We start from the raw sequence: 21,044 nt of genomic DNA, 5'->3' as shown, positions 1-21,044 counted from the left end.
GAAACCAGGCTACAGTGTTGCTTTGAGAAAATCATCATTGAATTTTCAGTTTCTTGTACAGAAGCCAAAAGAAAACTTGAAATTACTTTTTTAGGTTTTCATGTGATTTATTTTTTTCCCTTCAGTTCCAATTAGGAGTCACATAACAGGAAGGCTCTATTTGTTTCCCAGGATAACAGGCAACAAAAGAAAGTATTTGCGAGTTTGATTGTACAGCAAGGATGGTACAGGAAAGGTGAACAGATAAGGCTGCTTTAAACCAAAGGGTAAGCATTTACACATAGCACTTTAAAAAGAGAGCTCAGCTGAGATTTGAATGTGCTGGCTGAAGGATAGTGAAACAACCATCTGCCTCCTCACCCAAAGGAAAACCTTTTCTCATTTTTGCCTTAAAGTAGGCACTGCATCTACCAGTCTTTTATATCCATCAGAGCTATAGATGTTTATGTAAGAAAGCAAGAAAAGTAAGATGTTTAGTAAGAAAGCCTGGAACACCGATCATCTGCACGAAGACAAAAAGGGAACTCTCATTTTTCTTTTTTTAATGAGTAAGTGCTACCACATAATCTCACAATAGAAACAACCCCCTGTTTAGCCATCTTGCCTTGAAAACATGTGCCTAAGGAGATACATCATCAGCTTCCATTTTAGATGGAGAAGTTCTTCGTTCAGAAACAGAAAAGCTTACACTTAACTCACACTGAAAAGAGCAAACTGCTTTTGACGCTTGCTTCTCTAAAGTCAAAGCACGTACCTTCTGTCCTCCAAGTAGCAAAAGCAAAAAGAAAACCCAAACAAAAACAAAAAAAAAAAAGCAGAGCAAATGAGCCCACTAGAGGCTGCTTAATTCATTGTGAAAGTTATCTGTTCCCCTACAGCACGCAGCAGACTCAGAAGTGAATTATTAATGAATGGAGATTCGCATTATTAGCGAATGCAGACTTTTCATGTCAGATGGCCTAGCAGAGAAGCAGGAACAGAGCTGGAAAGTTACCAATGGAGGTATCTACAAGTGCTCCAAAACAGACACACCACTACAATTATTAAGCCAAGTGTGCTCCTTTGCACAATATAAAAGAGAGAAATGTTGAAAATCCCAGGTTTTTCAAGCATGTTTTAGGTAAGTGGCAGGGCTTGGCTGCTCCATTTTCCAATTTTGTACCCAGATTTATTACTTGGTATGCTCTTTTGAGTATATAATAAAACAATATAGTATTATATGCTATGAATTTGGATTATATGTCAACAAAGTTAACGTAAGAAGAGAGAATGAGATTGTAGCAGGATTTTCTTCCCTTTTGTCCCTGTTTCTGATTTGGTGTGGTCATTTGAGAGCAAGGAATAGAATTTTTCAAAGAGCATGTGTTATCTGAGATTCATGACAGTGATTCAGGAGCCAAAGGGAAGAAAACCCCAAACCTTAAGTCTTACTTTTCAGTTTTTTAGAGACAAGCAAATGCTACTGATGTAGTCTGATTTACTGACTTAGTGTCTGTTTCCCTTCTTTAGGAGCGTCCATAGATTTTTTTCCATAAACATCTATAGCAGTCCCAGAGCCCTGAAATTGCTGCACCCCTCACACATGGCTCCTGTTTCCTGCCTGCCTCTAGCCTGCTTAGCCCTGTGTTGGCAAATAGTTGCTGGCAGCTGGAAGGCACTTAAAAGCATAAGAACAGTAGATTTTTAAGGTGCAGTTGTGAGGAAGTAGACAGCTATATAGAGAGAGGGCTGGAGTTGGCTGAAGCCTAAACATTCTGGTAGGTGAGTGTGTTGGAAGAGCCTAATCCTTGCTGTGGGAGCACTCTGTACACAAAGACATGTCTAGTCGAGTAGTGAAGTGATGTAAAGAATTGGGAATTTTGGCTGATGATCAGCAAGTCTCTCTGCCTGTTGTGGTAGACAGTGGAATGTTTTGGTCTGTCAAGGGAGCAACGGAAACTATTGTTTGAGTTGTCTAAAGCAAAGCTAAACAAATTTCTAATGAACACGCTGTAAGGAGTAACCAAGTATTTGTAGTGGTGATGCACTTTTAAGCTTATGATTTTTTTTTCCATCCATGAATAAAAAAAAAAATGAAACCAAAACCAACTCCACAAGGAGTTTACCAAAAATACTTGACATTTTGAAAGCCTTTATAGCTTTACTGTAAGCATGTTTTTGTAAATGTTTGTCGGTTTTATTTTTTATTTATATTTACTGTGAAATGTCAGGAGTAGTGCTTCCTAAACAATTACAGATAAGTTTCTAAATGAAAGAAATTGTTGTGTTCAGAATAGCTTTTTGCCAAACATACAAAGTAAGATGTTAGGGGTTTTTTTTCCTTGTCTTCCTTTACCTCATTTTTCCAGTGTTTTTTATAAGGAAGGGGTTCAGGAAGGAAAATCAAAACTATTAAAACCATGCAGAATTACTGAATTAATGAAAAATGTCATTTCTAGGGGAAAAAGATCTATCTGGTGTCTTTGAGCTGGTTTTTGGGATGAAGATGTTGGGGATTTTTTTGGAGGTGGAGAACAGGAAAATCTTTAAAACTATTTAAAATTATTTCTTTTTTTCTAGGCTAGTCATGGCTTAAAAATACTGAAAGGTGGTGGTGGTGGTGGTGGGTGGACCTCAGTATCCAGACTTGCAGGCATTTAGCCACCCTCTTAGTGCTATTAAATATGTTCAGGGGAGTTCATTGCAAAGCCAGGTGTGTATAAAGACAGGAGGGGGCTGATTTACCTTCCACCAATAAACCTGCCATCTAAGCTCTGTTTTTCCAATTTCTTACTGATGAATACATGGCTGGGACAGCCCTGTACACCTGCCCTGTCCTACACTGACAGCACTTCTGAGAGGAAAGCTAATGTCTTTACAAACAATTTGATGGGTGAAGGTATGGGTGTTAACATCTTTGAAATGGGATTTAATGTCTCTACTAACTTTGGGCAGCAGGTTTGTTACAGAGCCCAGACAGCTTGGCTCCCAAAACAGACAAGGGTCTGCAAAAGCCTGAACTTCTGAACTTTGGGGTAAAATAGTAGGTTCAAGGGGGGAATATGTGGTAGGTGGTTCGGGACCTAGGTACCTACCTAGTACCTCAACCAGTGGGGAATGGAAGAGGGCAACGTGAGGCCGGGAGTTTGGGATAAAAGGAGGCTGCGCCCTCCGAAACCTCGAGAGAGAAAACCCCGTGGGCGTGTGCCCCAGTGGACTCCCTCCCTATATTTGAATAAAGTTGCAGGACTCCTCTGTCTCCTTTTTGGACATAAACCTCTGGCGTTTTTGGATTTTCCTGACACTTCAGTCCCAGTTTCATTGCATACAGATTTCAAAGCCATGAACTCAACAGCTTTGTATTTACTATTAATTTAACTTTAAAGCTTTAAATTGTTGACCTGCTTAGCTGATTTTCTAGCTTTCCTTTGTGACTTTCTGAAAGCCAGCTTAACTGGCTTTAACATACCTTTAAACAGCAGATTAATGGATCTCATGATTAAATTCAACTTGGAACCGCTCAGTGACAAAATCAAACAGGAAATCTGAGAGAATGTCAAATATGTGTAAAGTTGGCATCCACCATTATACTCATGAGTCAAAAAATCAGTGTGGAGTTACAAGTGTCTAAAAATTTTAGGACAGATTTCAAATCATTTAAAACTGTTTGTGGCTTTATGGAGATGCTGTATTTCCTGATGAACTTGGGATGCTTTTATTCCAGTTGAAGCAGGACTGAGCAATCAATTTGAAAACTTCAAGCAGGATTAGAGTTAAAAAGTAGAGCCCAGGAAGGAACCAGCATTCTCTGCGAACTGAAATATTGAGTTTCAGACAGCAGAAGTACAGAAGAGAAGAAGCACGGGCAGACTGGACACTGCTCAGGATGAGTTTCGTGTGTGTGCCCAGAGCAGGCAGCCTCTGCTAGACAGTGTTTGGTTCTGCAGGCCCAGCCTAAGCAAAATTAAGCACCAAAACTCTGCTGGGCTCTCTAGAGGAACAGTACTTCATCTCTCTTTTGGAAAATCCACCCCTCAAGGTAATACAAGAAAATATTCTTCAGGCTCGTAACAGGCACCAAAACCTGGATGCGTGTGAGGAACCAATTTAACTTTTATTTATGCCTTAACATTGTCCAGGTTTTCTGCTATAAATCCATTTTCTGACACGGGGAGGAAAATCACTACAGAGCTTTAATGTGTGCCGCATGCAGGAGGCAGCTGGGACACGTGAGGGGGGCAGAGACTGCCGCCATTTTAGGGTCTCTAAGCGGACAAGGCCTGTAGAAAACGGTGGGAAGCTTTGGCTCTGGGGGTAATTCTCCTGGCAGTCAGTCAGGGCAGAGAAAACTTCCACCACTGGGCTGCGGGCGGTGAAATTCCTGCTGCTCCCAGGGAAAAATTCCCCCAGTCTAGCCGATGGTTGATGGGACTATGGGAGGGGCCTTAGCACACAAACGCAGTTATCTGCGCCATACCCGGGGCCTGCCGTCTCGACTTCCTTCCAGGGGGCAGGAGGCTTGGCTGGAGGTTCACCTCCTTCTGCCCCTTCTCGCCTTCTCCCTGCTGCTCTGCTTGCCCTGCCTCTCTGTTCTTTTTTTATCCACCTTTGGTAAGAACACTTGGCTTTTGTTATCAATAAACAGTTCTTAGATGTAATATTTCCTGCATTTCTGCTTTATTTACTCTGAGAAATTTGTTTAAAAGAAACCCCACAGGATTCCTTTGCAGTGGAACGCGACAATGGGCCGATACTTAGTACGCGAATCCAGAGAAAAACAATTTTAAAAGGCCGCACATAATTACATTTTCCTGTGTAAGGTTATTAGTATTTGAGGTGACAAGCAGAAGAGAACTTTCCCTAAGCTGGGGGTGAAGAGGGGGAAAAAGCCAGCTAAGTTGAGCTATGTGTTCACATGCATCCGAGGTCTGACAAAGGGCTTGTGCTGCGAAGTCCCCTGTAACTGTACTTTGTGCTGCAAGAAATTAAGGATTTTCTTGCCTTGCTGCTTCATCATTGTTAGAGAACATAAAAAAGCCCAGCTGTTCCCTTCACGAAGCAAGACCAGTAGGGTTGAGGTAAGGTTCCTCCGGGGGTTTCTAAAAATTTGGACTTGAACTGTGTGCTTGGAAAAGATGATGCATTGGACTGTATTTATATTTATTTAACATGAGGGTTCTTCATTAATTTAGGAGTCACTTACGGAAAGCACCATGGTTAGTGCCTGACACAATGCTGCCCTGGCTGCGAGCCTGCCAAAAAGGGGGAGCTGGAGGTCTTTGTCTGCCAGGTGTCATTGTCCTCTCTTGAATTGCAACCAGAGCATGGCGATGATTCAGGAGTGATGATTCAGTCAATGAACACCTCTTTATTTTATTGTAAGATTAAGCTTCTATATTAATTCAGAGTGTTTGAGTTGCTGAAGCTGATTATATATTCCATTTTCCTTATTTTACAGGATGAAGGCATAAAAACAAATCAGCTTCCACTCACGTAAGCCTACAGCTATCTTTCTGCCAAGAAGAATCTTGCTTCATGAAGTTTGTGCCTTCTCTAAGCACTATTCTATCCAAAGGTGAGAAGCTTTGTGGGCATTTTTCTTTCTTTTATTTTTTCTCTAGTGGTGTTTTCAAAGTATTTGCTGTTTCTTTATGAAAATTTTCTGCAAAGTTGACTTGAAAATCAAGCAAGTTTTGAAGCAGATGCACACCCAGCAGCCTGATTTGGGTGTCCTACAGGGGTGAATGGGGCACTGCAATTTCACCCAATCCTTATGTTTACTCATGTATTTCTGTCACATACGCAGTTTGAAGTCTTAAAATAGTGTCAGGTGAATGTTTTCCATTAATGGTAATGCTGGGATTTCAGAGGGAAGACTCTCTCTTGCCTCCCTTACTCCCAGTGACAGGGCCAAGTAGTGCTAATGTCAGCTAGGATACTCAACTTAGAAAAGGAAAGGAGAGGAGCTGGCTGGGTCTCTGTAAATACAGACAAAAGAGTCTTTGCATATTAAAGGAGAAATCTTTCTTAGGCTGTCATCTCAGGAGTGACCTGACTTTTTGAAGTATGAATCGTGGATTTTTGTTTCTATTCCTTAGGGATTGGGGATAGTTGTGTTACTTATAGAGTACAAAGAAAAATCTTTAACCAGGAAGAAGACTTAGTCTGCCTTGTTTCACCTGAGAAACATTAGGAATAGTAATTGCCCATCTTGCTTATTGTCCTTCTCATATGTGTGAATTCCTTATCTCTGTGCCTGGAGAGATGAGCATTAAAGCAACTTTTTCTCTCCTCAATTTTAAAATGATGTTTTAACTGTCCAAGTGAGTCTTTCTGCCTTTATTTGTTTAAATTTTCAGATTTCAGAGGAAGGAACCAGAGAGACAAGACTCAAACAGCTACTGCAGAAGGCAAATAAAGAAAAGCTTCCACAGCTGTAACTTTATAAACTGCAAAACTGCACAAGGTAGGAAAGATAAAAAATGTTAATGTGAAGTATTTCTTCCTTTTTATTTAACCAACATAACAGTCAGAAAGTTTGAGGAAAAGGCATAATTGTTTATGTTTTCCTGTTTGAGCAGTGCTGAAAAGATTGAAGCCATCTGAGAAGCAGCCTTGCCCTGCCTGCAGGTGTGGTGCTGCTCTCCTCCTGGTTACTGATCAAATTAGTTGCTGTAGGAATGCCTTCAGTTTTTTCTCTTGGGTGAAAAATTATTCTCTGAGACTCCCTGTGTTAATATTTTCTGTCTAAATTTTGAGCTGAAATTACAGAGAGAAATAGTGATGCATTTGTCCTTTTTTTGGAGAGCAAAGTTTGATGCTGAGAAATCCACTCGTTAGCAAGAACCAGCCCTGGGGTGACTGTTGGCCACCTTCTGACTCCTCATTGGCAAGGAAGGTTGGCAACTCTGCCGGGCAAAGACCCTGGCTTAATCCAAGCTGTTTATTTGGATGTATGTAACACTAACACAACCAGCTTGTGGCTTCACCTGGGAAAAACTAAGAGGTATGTGAGGTGCTGCCTGAATGGGGAAGTAAATGACCTTGGGATTCTTTTTAAAAAAAAGAGAATTGAAGAATCAGATGGTCTTCTCTTGTTGTCCAGCAAAAAAAAGGAAAAATGCTCATTTTCTTCAGCATAAACTTCTCCTGCTTTTAGCACAGATTCAAAAATATTAGAGATTTAAGAGATATTCTCAGCCTTTGAAAACCAAGAATAGTAATGATTTGATGGCTTGCTTGTTTGTTTTTTCTGCCAAAAGATATTTTTATTAACTCATTTTTTAGCAAAGAAAGTAAGAAATTTTCTGTCCATCTTTTGGGGGGAAGGATTAGAGAATATTGGCAGATTGATGGAAGACTGCAAGTCTTCCAATGGAAGATTTTCTCAGCAGTATGTGTTTTGACAGAAAATAAAATTAAAAACTTGAAGTAATTCTATTTCCTGTCAGCTCTCAGTCTGACATAAGCTCTCTTTCTGAAAATTGATGATCTCTTTTCCCACTCTGGCCCAGTTACAGAAAATAAGCATTTGAATTTGATCTCTTATATTTCTAAGTCAGATAGGAATCTGGACCTTGGAGAGAAAAGAGAAAAAAATCTGTGCACCCTTTTCTGCTTAATACAGAAGTCATCTGAAGTAAATGTGCAGTTAGTGTAGGGTGTAGGGTCAAGTTTTGAAGTAACAAATTCCAAATATAATGGTTGTGGCCTGATACTTCTAAGCATGATTTTCAAGGTTAGATACATGGATCGCTTCAAGCATAATATAGATATAAAATCTTTTTTGGAAGGATTTTGCATGTGCATGCACCTGGTGTGCTGCTTGTTTGTGACCTGTGGGGGAAATCAGCATCCTAAAATGAGAAGAGGTTTTAAGGCATTACTGTTAGAGTATTGAATAGTACTAATGGTTATGAGTATTTTAAGTGACCTGATGAGTAAAACTCTACTGTCTGAGCAAAGCCTGATCTGTCAATATGTGGGCTTAAAAAAAGAAGCTGTAGGAGACCTTAAAGCAATTATCTCTCTGTGGAAGCTTCAGGCTTCTTTTGCTGATGTGGTAAATCAGAATTTTAGAAAAATCCTTGGAGAACGCAGGGGAAAAAAACCCACCACTTTTTTTTGCTAAATTTTTTTAGAGAAATAACCACAATGTATCAGTGAAAGAGGAGGATAAGAAAAATATGAAAGGGTTTTTTTGAAAGTGGGAGTCCAGTGTAAGTGGGCAGTGAATGGGTGTCCACTGTCAAGACTTGTGGAAGGAGAATGCTAGGGCCCACTGGGTTTCTCTGAGCTGAGTTTGTGATTGCACCTCAGGCAACTGCAATCAAACTGGTAATAATTAACTCAGATATCTGAAGTTCACCCCGTTTGTTTGAACTGAAGTGAATGAGGGAGCTCTCACATGTGAGCAGGATTAAGGAGGCAGTGGTGATGGCAAGGGCTTTGCTCACCCACCTTAGCAGCATGTCCTCAGTTTGCCTGGCTTGCCACACCTTCCCTTTAGGGCCTGAGCATCTGTGGTGACTTTGCCTTCTGTCTGATCCTCACACTTTGGATTTGCATCTACTTGGTCCCAGTTTTATGTAGATAACTTTTGAAATTGTTTTGTGCAGCCTCCTTTGGATGAATAAATTGCACACCCAAGACCATGAAATACTAGTAAATAAAATTGCAAGAGATCTTGGGAAAGATACAAAAGAGTGGTTAGGATAATTTCTCAGGAAAAACTACTTAAGTCTTTTATTTCCACATCAAATGTTTTAAGAATTCCCAGAAGCATTTTGTGGTAGAACAAAAGCCTAAATCTTACTGCTTGCCAACCCCTAGTCATCCCTGTGAAATTCATGCCTTGCATCTCTCTCTGCAGTCTTCAGATGAATCAGCATGACCTCTCAATATTCCTACAAAGCTCAGAGGTCCGTTGTGAGTGATGTTGTTCTGTATTGTTTAGTTGGCTCTCCAAAGCCAGCTGCTTTTTCCAGGATGAATCATGTCCATTTTCTGACCTCTTAAGCTTGTCCAGCACAATAATTTGTGTAACAACTGTCTTAGCCACCTAACATCTTTCCTTGGTTGTGAAAAATGGTCTTTTTTTCTATCCCAGCCACGTGTGGATATGAGTGTGTGTATATGTGTAAGAGGGAGTACAAGCACCAAATCCTTCCCCCTGCTTGTCTAAACTACTTTGCTCTTGACCTGTTGCATGTTGTGAATCTACTGTGTAATTTGCTAAAAAAACCCCAAAATTACAGGCATGAAAGAATTAGATAGGCTTTTAAGCACTGTATATGATCCCTGTAGCAGGTACAGGTTTGACTGGAAAAGGTTTTATTCACTATGCAGAGTTCTCCAGTACCACCCACTATGTGTCCTGGTCACAAACTCCTCCTGTCTTCCTGCTCTGCTCTTCAGTGCCTTGCATAGACCACCATGTCTGGGAGGCACCAGTGGGCTGGGATACAGATCTCAAGTATTTTCAGGACCTAGATTTGGCCATAAGTGATAAACATCCGGGACTCTTGAGTTATGTCACAAACTGCTCAGAATGTAAAGCCCTGACCTGTGTGTTTCCACACTTAACGAGAAAGTACTTTCTGAGAGACAGTTTGCAGCCAATCGTTCATGGAGACTGCAGCTAGTCTGGCTCCGAGGCAGTCCCAACTGCTGTGTGCCTGGCACAAAAACACGTTCCTTTGGCTGAGACATACAGTTACATGTCACATACTGGTTTTTGTGACACATCAGCTAAACTAAGCTTGTGAGACAGCGTAAACCTTTGTTTGCCTTCCCTCTCTGCATCTGCTATGAATATAAAACACAGTACACTTTGTCTGTTATCACTGAATGTCCTTGTTTTCTCTTTTCTTCCATTTCATGCTTTATTCTTTACTAGGTCATTCCAACTGTATTTTTAACTACTTCTAAAGAGATTCAAAATTAGGCATTTCAGTTTTTCTCAGTTCATTGTTGTAGCTTTTCTTATGGGAGTTTTAGCAGATTGACTTGAGATTAAACAAGGTTCTTCAAAGTGGTGGCACTTTGAAATGTGTATGTTGGACTTGGGAGATTTTTTTCCCCCTTCTTTCTTCTTCCTCCCCCTTCTTGGACTAACTGTTAAAAGGGTAAAAAATTCACCTGTTTGAGATTTGCAGGATATATGATAAGTCTCCAGCAGGTATGACTTAGCGTAACTTTCTGTGACAGGGCACGCTCCCTGCTAGCCCAACGCTAGCCATGTCAGTGGCTCCTGGGCTGTGTAATTACTTTCTGGAGAGATTTCAATCAAAGGTGTTTTGAAAATGAGCACCAACTTCAATTGCTTCTGCTTTCCAGCTGCTCAGGAGAAGGTTGTATGGGACAGAGAGCAACGAGAAATGTTAGGAGCAAACCCTTAGAGCAGCAGAGCGTGGTGGTCAGTGGCACAGGAACGTGCTGCGCTGGCTAACGTGCTTGCTCATGCACAAACCCAGAACTCTTTAAGGATTACTTTGTGTATATTTTCAGCTTAAAATTTGGAGAGCTTCCGTCTTATTTCTATACAAAAAGGTTTGACTGTGTGCCTGGACATGTATGCATCTGCATCAGGGGGTAATTTACACAGTGTGTGCATATTTAGGGAGAGGTGGTTTCTAATTTGGATTAAAGAAAACAAAAGAATGAACAACAGTAAACTTAAAAAAGACCTCTGTGTCTTTTTTTCTTTACAAACGTTGCAACTTTTGAGTATAACAGTAGTAGTGTTTACAAACAGTTCTAAGGAGTACAGAAGCCCAGTAAAGAGACTTTATAGCTACAGTTTCTTTGCTTGGATAGTCTGAAATGAACAGCAAACAAGAGATGGCTTTTAACAAAGGAAATGTGTGTGGGAGGATTATGTATATAGGAAAATGACAGCAGTTAGGATCAAAGAAAAAAGTCCTTAATGGCTATTTAGAGTATCATTTTGAAGTAAAAGACAAGTATCAACAACAAATAACCCTGCGAGTTTTGATAAGGAGAAAAATGGACGCAGTGGAAGCAGATGCAGGGGGGTTTTTCTCTATAGAATGATGGTGGGAATTAGGACCAGAGTACATTAATCCATTGGTTTAGAACACAGGAATTTGAAAAATGAACAGAACAGTGCACAAAAATGACCTAGCATAATTGGTTGGTGCTGCTTAATATTCATCTAATTTCTCTGACATTAACCTAGATTTAACTTGGTTATGTAAGTGAAGGCATTTTAGTCAGCCTTTACATCAAATGAAATATTGGTTTGACATGGGTTTTCACTTACTGAAAACTCCCTGCAGAATGCCCAGAGCTTCCTCACTCTGACTCTTTGCTGACGACGTTTTCTTTTCTTTGGCAAGTACCCTGACACACAGCCTGATTATCAAAGTAGCTCAGTACTGGCTGCGCAAGGCACTGATGAGGAACAGGGGCTTGCTTCTACAACAGGCCAGTGATCTGCCTGTTTGCCTCTGGAAAAGCAGTTCATAACTTTTGGTAAAGTCTGGTTTTAGCGGTGCATGGGATTGTACAAATGCCCTAAGTGCAGCAGGCAGTTTAAGGATGCCCGTAAGTACCAAAGAAGGTTCATAGACAGAATACTTGAGTTACACTTGCAGCCACCGTATGGAGCTCTTCACTGCCGGTAGCACCACTCAGAGTCAGGCTGAAGAAACCGAACAAAACTCTCAAAATTAAGTACTCTCAGGACTTGCTCTACACGCAGCATAATGTGACAGAGTAACCTCCCACACAACCGCTGTAGCGGTAGCCTAGGGAGGGCAGAGCAGGATCGGAAGAAGCAAGGGCAAAGAGAGGAGCCGGGCTGCAGCAGCAGCGAAGCTGAAACAGAACTCACTCACTCGGTGCGGTGATACGTGGTCCCTTCCTCGGTGCACAGGAGTCCCTCTGAGCGCCGACCCCGACCTCGGAGGGAAAAGGCTGATGTGCTCGAGCACGGGTTTTAATATGCAAACCGCTCCCTCCCCGTGACCGCCTGCACGCCTCTTCCTCCCCCATCTCACACCCCCGGCAAATGCATCATTCATGATAAGAAGCAAGTTTGCTGACTTGGGGCTAGCAGAACATACTGAGTGCAGGAATTTCTTGGCTTGTGGTCAAAGCAAATTTAAAGTGATAAAGTGCCATTTGAATCTATATAATAATAATAATATAATAATAATAAAGACAGGCACTGAGGAGCTGAGTCAGATGATGGGTGTTTTTTCTAAATGTAAAAAGCGTGGAACAAGCTAAGTAATGTCTTTCGTAGATGATTTCTAACTAATGGGAACCCCCACAGCATTTGATCTAATTATAGAACAATGCCTCAAATAGCTGCAAATGGAGAGTCAGATATAAAACCAACAAAAACACCCCAAAACCCTCCACCAGCACCATCAAAAAAACCCCAAATCCTAAGCCTTTTACATAAGTACCAAGTGTGATTTAAACTGTTTTTCGGGTTTTGCTTGGTTTTGATGGGTGGGTTTTTTTGGCATCAGTGAAGAAGGATTCATGCAAACTGTGTCCATGAGTAATGCACGTTAGCAGTTAGATCTGTCATGTTGCTGCTTCTATCTATCTCTGAGCACCTTACGGTCTGGCAGGAGTGTGGGTATGCAAACAGTGGGAATTACAGAGGCTGTGCTCAGGACCACGTATTACTCAAGCTGAGTACAGCTCTTTATATGATCGTGAACTAGGTTCTCCTAAAGGAAAAGTAATTCTGCCAGATTCAACTCAATGACTGTGAATGATCAAATAAATTCCTGTGCTTTCTAAAAGGGGAAGTGAATTGTGCATACAGTTTCAAAATAATGGAGTTAGTAATGCCCTGAGCTGATCTAACCTCGGTTTCATCTGCTGATGATTTCTTACAGATTAAGCTCTCCCTTTCTGTTTCCCTTTCATCCTGCAACTGCTGCTGACAGCATGAAACACTGGCTGAACTGCTCGATGAAGCAGTCAGGCTGGGATCTGTTACATGAGGCTCTTTGCCTAAAGTGTCTTTCACCTCTGTCTAGCTGCTGGAAACTGCAGGGTGGGGAGAGCAAACCAGTCAAAATCATGATGTATTAAATGAAACATGTATAAAAGCTGGGTGCAGAGACATTCATCTCCTTTCCAGGAATGGTTGCAGGGACACCTTAAATGGCAGGCGCTGCAGTCAGGCCCTGCAGTCTCAGGACTCAGCAGCTGGCCTCTTGCCCCTTTGTTGTTTGGCCATTGAGCATCATTCAGATTTCTCGTAGTCAGCTGAGCCCCGTGGGCAACTCTGTGCGCATATATCTGGTGATTGTGTGGAATCACCAAGTCAGTGAAAGGATGTTTTCTGTGTATTTTATACAGGGAAGTGAAGACATTAACTCAATGACACATTTCTTTTCTTGATCAGCATGGTAGCTCTCATGGTTTGAAAGCCCTAGATAAATGCAGAGGAAGTTACATGGATTAAATTTAAATCCAAGATTTAGTTCGGCAGATGTCCCTTTCAGGGCATTCACAGGCTATTAGGGGATGAGTACGCTCCAGGCAGATCTCCTGCCTCGTGACTCCTAAGTGTTATGGGATCACTCTATCTATTGACTTGTGACCAGACCTTCCCCACCTTGCTGCTCCACCTTGTGCCTGAGAGCTGATAGCTAAGCAGAAGGTTTGAAACAAGATGTAGCATTTCATGAAGCTACCCGTGTTCTGTTGCAGGTCTCTGTGTGAGGTAGCTTGCTTACTGCATGTGCCAGGAGAAACAGCCACGATTCCTGATATCTTGCTTTGGGAACAGTAAGAGGCCAGCTCCCCAGAGCTGAAATCATAGTAAGCACATTGCCACAGTGCAGAATTTTCCGTGCTGGGAAGGAAATTCCAACCATTTTTTATGGTGAGTTGACTTTTGCACTCCACAAGCCTTGCACTCCACATCTTATCAAGCCTAGTCACCTGCAGTTAGTGCATCTCCTTGTGTGTCCAAGAGAATAAATCCACTCAAGGCAGAAGTTTCACTGGAAATTTAGACATAGTGATCATGTTCACTTCCTTAGCAATTTCCTCACCCCACCCCTGCCTTGTTTGTTTTATTTTTAATTAAAGTGCTATGCTGCTATTAGAGACTTGAGCAAACTAACACTTAGGATAAGGTATGCAAAATGAATAATTACAAGTTTCCTAATTTTTAAGCCACGTAATGAGGGATATTAGGCCTGCAAAATGTTAGACCTGCAAACCCAGCAAAGGTGCTTTATCTTTTATGTTTATATGTAGTAGAGCTCAGCAATTTGCCTTCTCTTTTAGCAAGCAATAAATTCAGCCAGAAAAACACACCTTCAGACAGACCTAATGTTGGACCTTTGAAGCTTAAGTTTATAAACACTCTTGACCAAAGAAATGCCAGGGAGAATATTGAAAATACCAAGTATTTATTTTTTGAAAAGTTGACACATTTAAAGTTTGTTGTGAATTAATGTTGTTGACTTTTTTTCTAATTTGAAATAGAAAAAAAGGTTAGTGTATTTGAAAACACCATCTGTGTCAATACAAGCATGTTCCTACGTGTGCAGTTTGCCCTGCTCATGCATATTCCATTACATTTTTTATGATATTTTGTTAAAAATTTACAGAAGGGTCACACACTCATTTTAAGGAGAGTATCCATTGTTAAGCAAATATCCTTCCAGTGTCACTGTAGCTCTAGCAAAAGGCCATGTTTAATGATCAATGAGATCATTACACGAGCAATAATGAGATTTGCTTTTGAAACAGAGCAGCTTAGAGAAGCAATCAACTACAGACAAGCCTGCAATTTTAGGGGTTTAAGTTTAGCTGATAACTTTTTTTTCCTCTGCTCCTGGCAGCAGGGAGCTTTTGTGTGTACAGTGAAAAGGATCAGCTGGAAGATTCATCTTCAAATTACTACATGGAGAGCCATAAAGAGCTGTCTGTTAGACACTGTTCTTCATGTTGGGAAGTGGTCTCTTGGCTTTATTCGTAAGTAGGAAGGTTCCCAGCTACAGGTGGTTTTATGTGAAAGACCCTGAACCAAAGTCCCGTGAAGCTGGCATAAGCACTTGTGGGCTCTTATCTCAGGTGCTGGTTTTGCCATTGGGAATTTGGGCAGGATCATAATGGCTCAGTTAGTTGGAGCATTTGGAATTGCCTTTTCCAGTGCATTTGCCTCAGCATTTCATTTAAGTAATGCTCAGTCCTGAGCTGGCTGGCAGACTATTTGCTTTATCTTAGCACTTCTGTTTATGAGAAACTGGCCAAGGTTTAAAAAGCCAGTTACCCTATAGAATGCGTTTATCCCAATAACTTTTCTGCCTTAGCAGAGGAGCAATGACACTCTTCCCAGCTCATGGGGAGTTACATGCATACCTGACACTTAAGTAAAAATTCTTGATGAATAGCCAGAGGACTCATCTATTCAGAAGATGCAGTTCAGCATAGAGACACTGAATGGAGGTCCTTCATATATCAGCTGATGGCTGACCTCTACCCATTTGAGGTCTCTGTACTGATGCTTTGTTTCCCATTATATCCCACAGAAATTTGTAGTGGAAATGAAAAACCACATGACCAAGTCAGAGTTGATCAGCTGCTTTTCAAACTTCAATTAATGTTTTGTTATCACTGTTTAAAAGGGAAGGAAGAGTTAAGAAATAAATAACTGTGTACAAATTGCAGAAGATAAAAGAGCTTTGTTCCTCGTTTTGTGCATGTGGCCAAAGTATTGATGAAAGCTGGAGATGCTGTCTGCTTTCATTTGGATAGGTAAATCACGAGGTCTCATCCCCTAGTGGGCCCTTGCAGTTGTGTCACGTTGCATGAACAACTACGTAAAGGAATCAGATGTGCTTTATGAGCAGGAGAATAATCTGCAATTCACAGAAGTCAGTCAATGCCATTAGTGAAATGTTAAGACTCGTAATGTAACATGTGTTGTCTGCCTGATTCCATCCACATCAGTTTCAGCAGGGATAACATTAGACAAATGTGTTACTTAACAAGCAAATAAAAGCTTTTAAAGGGAAACCTTCTTAAAAACATGAAGCCTCTTCATCTCATGTACAAGTACTGGGTAGTCCCACTAGGAAGCCCCCAAGAGAGCCCTGAGCAGGCAGAGGAGCTGTTTACAGATATGCATTTGGAGGGATGAAAGGGGAGAAATCATTCACTTCAACATTTTGAAATTTGAGACTTCTTAAAAAAACCCCAATCTCTTCATGCCATCCTTTGTAATTCCACAAAATGGATCATTCGATATCACAGTTGCTTTCAAGGAAACTAAAGTGGATTAAGAAGAACATGGTTTAAACACTTGGTGTGGTTGGGTTTGGGTTTTGTTGGTTGGTTGGTTTGGTTTGTGATTTTTTTTTTTCTTTTAGGTCTTTTGCGCTGGGGGGGTGGCTTTGGGGGGTTTTGTTGGTTGATTTGTTGTTGGTGGGTTTTTTTCTTTTCTGAATTATTGCTGAAGGAGAAGTCTTCCGCTCCCAGAAGTATGTGGGGCTGATCTGTCAAAGCGAGTGGGACAAAATGATCAGTGTCTAAGCCTTAGTGTTGTTGTCCCATGGCTACAGCAGTGATTTTCCAGCACCAACTGCTCTAATCAGAATGGAAACCAGTACTGGTAAATCCAAGATAAATTCACAAAGGGAATGCTTGCATTTGTGTCCACAGGACAGAACTTAGTTCCACAGATAGCCCACCTCTGAAGCTCACTGTGTCCCCAGCATATTGGTAATGGTGAAGGAGGTTAGAGGAAGTATAGTATATATTTAAAAAATCTATTGAAAATACCAGGTGAAAAATTAACTTGTCTAGCTAAAACACTGGATTCCTTTGATTAAGGATTAATTTTCAGGAAGAATTAACACCTATGGACTGAGGTAGTTCTTGGAACTTATTGCAGAGACAAGAGGAAGAAAGGGTAAAGCTTTGTGTACCAGAAACAACTTTAAACTCAAAAACCAGGGAAGCTGGAATGTGGAAGTCATTACAAGATTAACAGAATAGAAAATTGCCTTGAATTTATGAGCTAGAAAATGATTTATTTGTGCTCTTGTGCTTAAGGAGAAAGGGACTCTGCATGTTCTTCTTCTCAAAGTAAAAATAATCTCACATTTGGATTGCTAGCTGTTCTTCCTCCTCCCTGAATTAGCAATAGTGTGAGGTGCTTAAGTGGAAGTTACTCAGGTGTTCTTTGTCTGACTTTATACTGGCTATGGAAAAAGTAAGGTAGATAAGAGTGGTTTAGTCTCCTCTGTTCTTTGCTTCTTTCATCTCTCTGGTGGTTTCCGAGGCTGCAGACTGAAGCTCTTGCACCAGTGCAGCTCCACCCCTGTGTTGCCAGATGATGTGACTGTGCTGTGCATGAGCCACACGCAGCAGGAGGTGACACTTCTGTCTGGCTGGGGCTCGCAGGGACTTGAGCTGACACGTGCTGCCCTGCCCCGTGGTGCAATCCTTGGCCTCAGCCTTTCCTTGACGTCTTTTTCTGCAGGGATGCTGTGTTCAGACCTGCAGGCAATGTCTTTAAGGATGCTTGCTTCCAGTGGCTTGAAGCTCAGGGTGCAAATCCCCGGGTAACTGTGTGTGGTAGGCAGCTGCAGTCCTAATTTGCCCATAGAAAGCAAAGAAGCATAAAGCTAGGGGCAGAGACCTGGAGGCCATTTCTAAAGCTATTTATAAATATTTTACTTTATCTGTCTTGTACTTCTCTACAGTGGTTGCAGGCCCAGAGGTTAAATACATTAAAGCAAAGTCTTTTGTTTAGTGGCTTAAAGTGCAGCAGAAGGGAAGGGAGCTAGCATTTGTTTGGCATTAGACAGATGTAAACTGCAAAATTAATTAAAAATTAACAACAACCAGCAACGATTAGAATGAGAATCAGTTGGGAGAAGTTCTTCAGGGAGAACAACAGCGATTGCCTTTGCCTTCAGAATCTCCTCTTGCAGATCTGGAGAACTGTGGGTGTTTGCCCTTTTCCTTTCTCTCAGGTGCCAGGGAGCCTAAAATAGCCATGGCAGCATGTTGTGAAAGGGTGATCTGGATCAAAACGCAGTTCCCAACAGCAGTTGTGCTCCATGTTCCAACTCTGACAACAAGACATGGTGGTCACTGTGAAAGAGAGAGCAAAAGTGCACTGTCTCTTCACGTTGCTTCTGTAGAGACAAAATGGAAAAAATACAGTCTTCTCTGGTAACATGGTCATTTTAGCTTGGGGGAGATATTTGGAGGTATTATTAAGTACCTGTTACATTTGGGTAGACAAGATGTGTCCAACAGCAGCACACAACCAGAGATACTTGCTCATAATGACACAGTTTCCAGAGTGACAGAGACAGCACCGAGCAAAGTGTTATAGCTGGAGGAAGTCACTTCAGGGTAAAATGAACTAATATACAACCAAGTCAATTACTGTTTTCTATCAGTGAAAATTATTAATCAACTTCAGTGATTTGAGATTTAATTCATATGGAGACCAGAGCTTACTCTGTCAGGATTTCTGGATTTGCCTTCTTTTCTTCTCAGTATAAGAGAAAATAATGTGAAATGCCTCCAGCTTGCCAGAGATGGGCCTTTCAAGGTCAGTATCAGTACTTTTGTTGCCTCATCAAGAGAAGCCTGAAATGATCAAGATTCCTGTCTGGTGAGTTGTTCCTAGGAGGTTTCCAGTTTTGAGTTCTTGGTACTCTGTCAATCATGATATTGTGAAAATGTTTATTTCTTCCCTCCCTTCTCTTTCCAGTGTTCTTTTCAGGAGATACAGATAGCATAAGAGTCTCTGAGAAATACTAATATGTTCAAACAACCACTGTTCCTTCAATTATTTGCTCCTGTCCTTTTCTGCATAAACTGCAGACATTCAAGAGCAAAAAGCCTCCAGCTTTTGACAGATGCTGCCATATAACTGACTTCATCCATCCAGCCAATGCTGACTGTGACACTATAAAGGATCTACACATATTTTGTCATTAAATTTATACAACTTTGTTGTTGTTGTTGCTTTTATAATATGGAAAATCTTAGGGACAAACTGCAGTGATATTTACAGAGCAGTTCCCTCTTCATGTTTGCTGTATGTAGCACTGAATGACTCAGAGGATGAGAGAAGTACAGTTGCACTTCAACAGAAAAGTTTCTGGGTTTGGGTGCTAGTGCTCTGCTAGCAGAATGAAAAACAAAAATTGGAAGGGCACCTAGTGAAAAAATCAAGGTCTGTAGTGTTGTAGGCTTTGATATTTTTGTCATTGCCTAATGCAGAAAAGAAAAAATCTTTGGATTGAAGTAAAATTCTTGTCTTGAACATATTTTGGACTATTCTGTCTACCCTCATAAAATTGTGGGAAAACATAAATTGCTTGAACTACAAGTATTTTGATGTTTACCCAAAATATTTGCTGTAATCTTAAGACTTTTGCAACATCGCCTTTATCAGTGTGTTTTTCTTAGCAAATGTAGATTAATTTTTTCCAAGAGTTTTAAGTACCTGTGTAAGTTGTCCTTGTCTCCATGATGGTTTTAATTTTACTGTTTCTATTAATAAGATTATTTCTTAACTGCAAATTTTGTGATGTTGCGACCTGTGTAGTGATATCTTCCTGCTGGCACATCATTTGACATACTATTTTATACCAAGCATCAAAATTGTGAGTGTATGGCAGCCCATGAGGGATAGAGAGTTCCCCCCACTCTCTGTGTGTTAAATTATCACTGTACTTCTGCAGGGGTGCAGTGAGAAACTGAGAAGAGAGAAGCTGAGACAAGAAAGTGAGACAAGATAATGTATCCATGTGTTTTCTGTGTTGCTGAGCTTTTCTGGGAGTCATCATGAAACGATTCACTTGTCCAGACAATGCTGCCTTTTGTTTCCACTGATTCAGAGAGCAGCAGGAAGAGAGGAGCAGCCTGGAGGAGCTGGCTGTGATGTTAGGCTGGGGTTGAACGTCAGATGTAGGTCTGCATCAGGCTGGTTTTGTACCTAAAGATAAACCAGAGGTATTGGTCCGACCCTAAATGTTACATTGTCAGTCTGACAGATTTCCTGCAGGCAGCTTTCTCGCCTATTTACCGACCTCATGACCTGTCTGAATGAGTGATCAGGGAGTTCTTAATCATCCAGGTAGTCTCCTAAATTTGCTAGAAGTTACCCAAGCCAACCTTGTCTCACACCCCTCTCACTCTCCCTGCTGATCTACATAGAACAAGGGCTGCTTCTTTCCCCTCACACAGCCAAGGGCAGTAGCTCAGTAGCTCAGACAGATCCTTCCTGGAAGGGTGGTGGTTGGAGTTGCAGAGTCACAGTCCCCAGCTGTGGCTGAGTGAAAGCTGTGGCATTTGAGAGATGACCCTGGCCTGTGTTCAAGCAGGGCTGTAGGCTTGGTGTATGCCTGAGAGAGAGACCCAGAGCTCAGGCACTGCTGTCTCTTTTCAGATGACATTTCCCCCTTATCCTGTTCTCTGCAATGCTGTGTTTCCCAACAGGAGATGATGCTGTAACTCTTCCTTCTGTGCCTTGTGTGGAAACCATCGAGTCTCCTCAAGTGGTGAACGCTCTCTGTCATTGCAAAATACATGCAGAAAACATTACAGAATGTGTTCTCCACACTCTGTACATCTCTTCCTCTGTACTAAAATACTCCTTGCTGAGTACTGTCTGTTTTGAAATTCCCACTTTTGTGAAGATTTTGGTAAACTTACTAAGTCACTTTCACTTTTTAAACTCTGCATTTGTACAAGCTTCCAGTAATGCACCTTTGTTTTTCCTCTAAAGAAATGGCAAAATCACTGGAGAATTCTTCTGACTTGCTTACCACAGTATTTCAGAAATGAAAGTAGCTTTGTGTTCTTGTTATATCATACTTTGCAAATTTTTGAAAGCTGATGAATTGAAGTAGATGAAATTAAAGATATACATTAATTTCAGAAAGTTTCTATAAAAGCAAGAGGAACAGCATTGTCTGCCTACACCTTTTACTGCTGATCTCTTACCACAATCAAGCATTATTCTGATGACAAAGGAGATGAGAAGAGTCGAGATATGATGAAATCCAGCTAGTGAGGTAAGGATC

General features: G+C 41.1%; 1 protein-coding gene and 1 long non-coding RNA gene across 7 annotated transcripts in view; one reads left to right on the top strand and one right to left on the bottom strand.

Moving 5' to 3' along the window:
- Positions 1–11,978, bottom strand: part of HPGDS (hematopoietic prostaglandin D synthase) — a 30,635-nt gene extending 18,657 nt beyond the window's left edge. The window contains exon 1 of one of the 4 annotated variants that reach the window (XM_048303463.1): positions 11,841–11,978. The gene's annotated coding sequence lies outside the window, so the exon portion shown is untranslated. Of the gene's footprint in view, positions 1–11,836 lie in introns of all 4 variants that reach the window. The other 3 variants (XM_048303462.1, XM_048303464.1, XM_048303465.1) reach the window with 3 other exon arrangements.
- LOC125325903 lies at positions 852–19,148 on the top strand. 3 transcript variants are annotated; one of them, XR_007203604.1, is made up of 6 exons: positions 852–1,120; positions 5,438–5,554; positions 6,339–6,445; positions 13,684–13,858; positions 18,505–18,622; positions 18,722–19,148. It is a non-coding gene; the product is annotated as an uncharacterized LOC125325903 (long non-coding RNA). The 3 variants fall into 3 exon arrangements; XR_007203606.1 differs by lacking the exon at positions 852–1,120 and adding an exon at positions 4,474–4,590; XR_007203605.1 differs by lacking the exon at positions 13,684–13,858.
- The last annotated feature ends 1,896 nt before the right edge of the window (positions 19,149–21,044 follow it).

Source organism: Corvus hawaiiensis, chromosome 5 (assembly GCF_020740725.1).
Source record: "Corvus hawaiiensis isolate bCorHaw1 chromosome 5, bCorHaw1.pri.cur, whole genome shotgun sequence".
Classification (NCBI taxonomy): Eukaryota; Metazoa; Chordata; class Aves; order Passeriformes; family Corvidae; genus Corvus; species Corvus hawaiiensis.
This window is presented reverse-complemented; position numbering and strand designations above follow the sequence as displayed.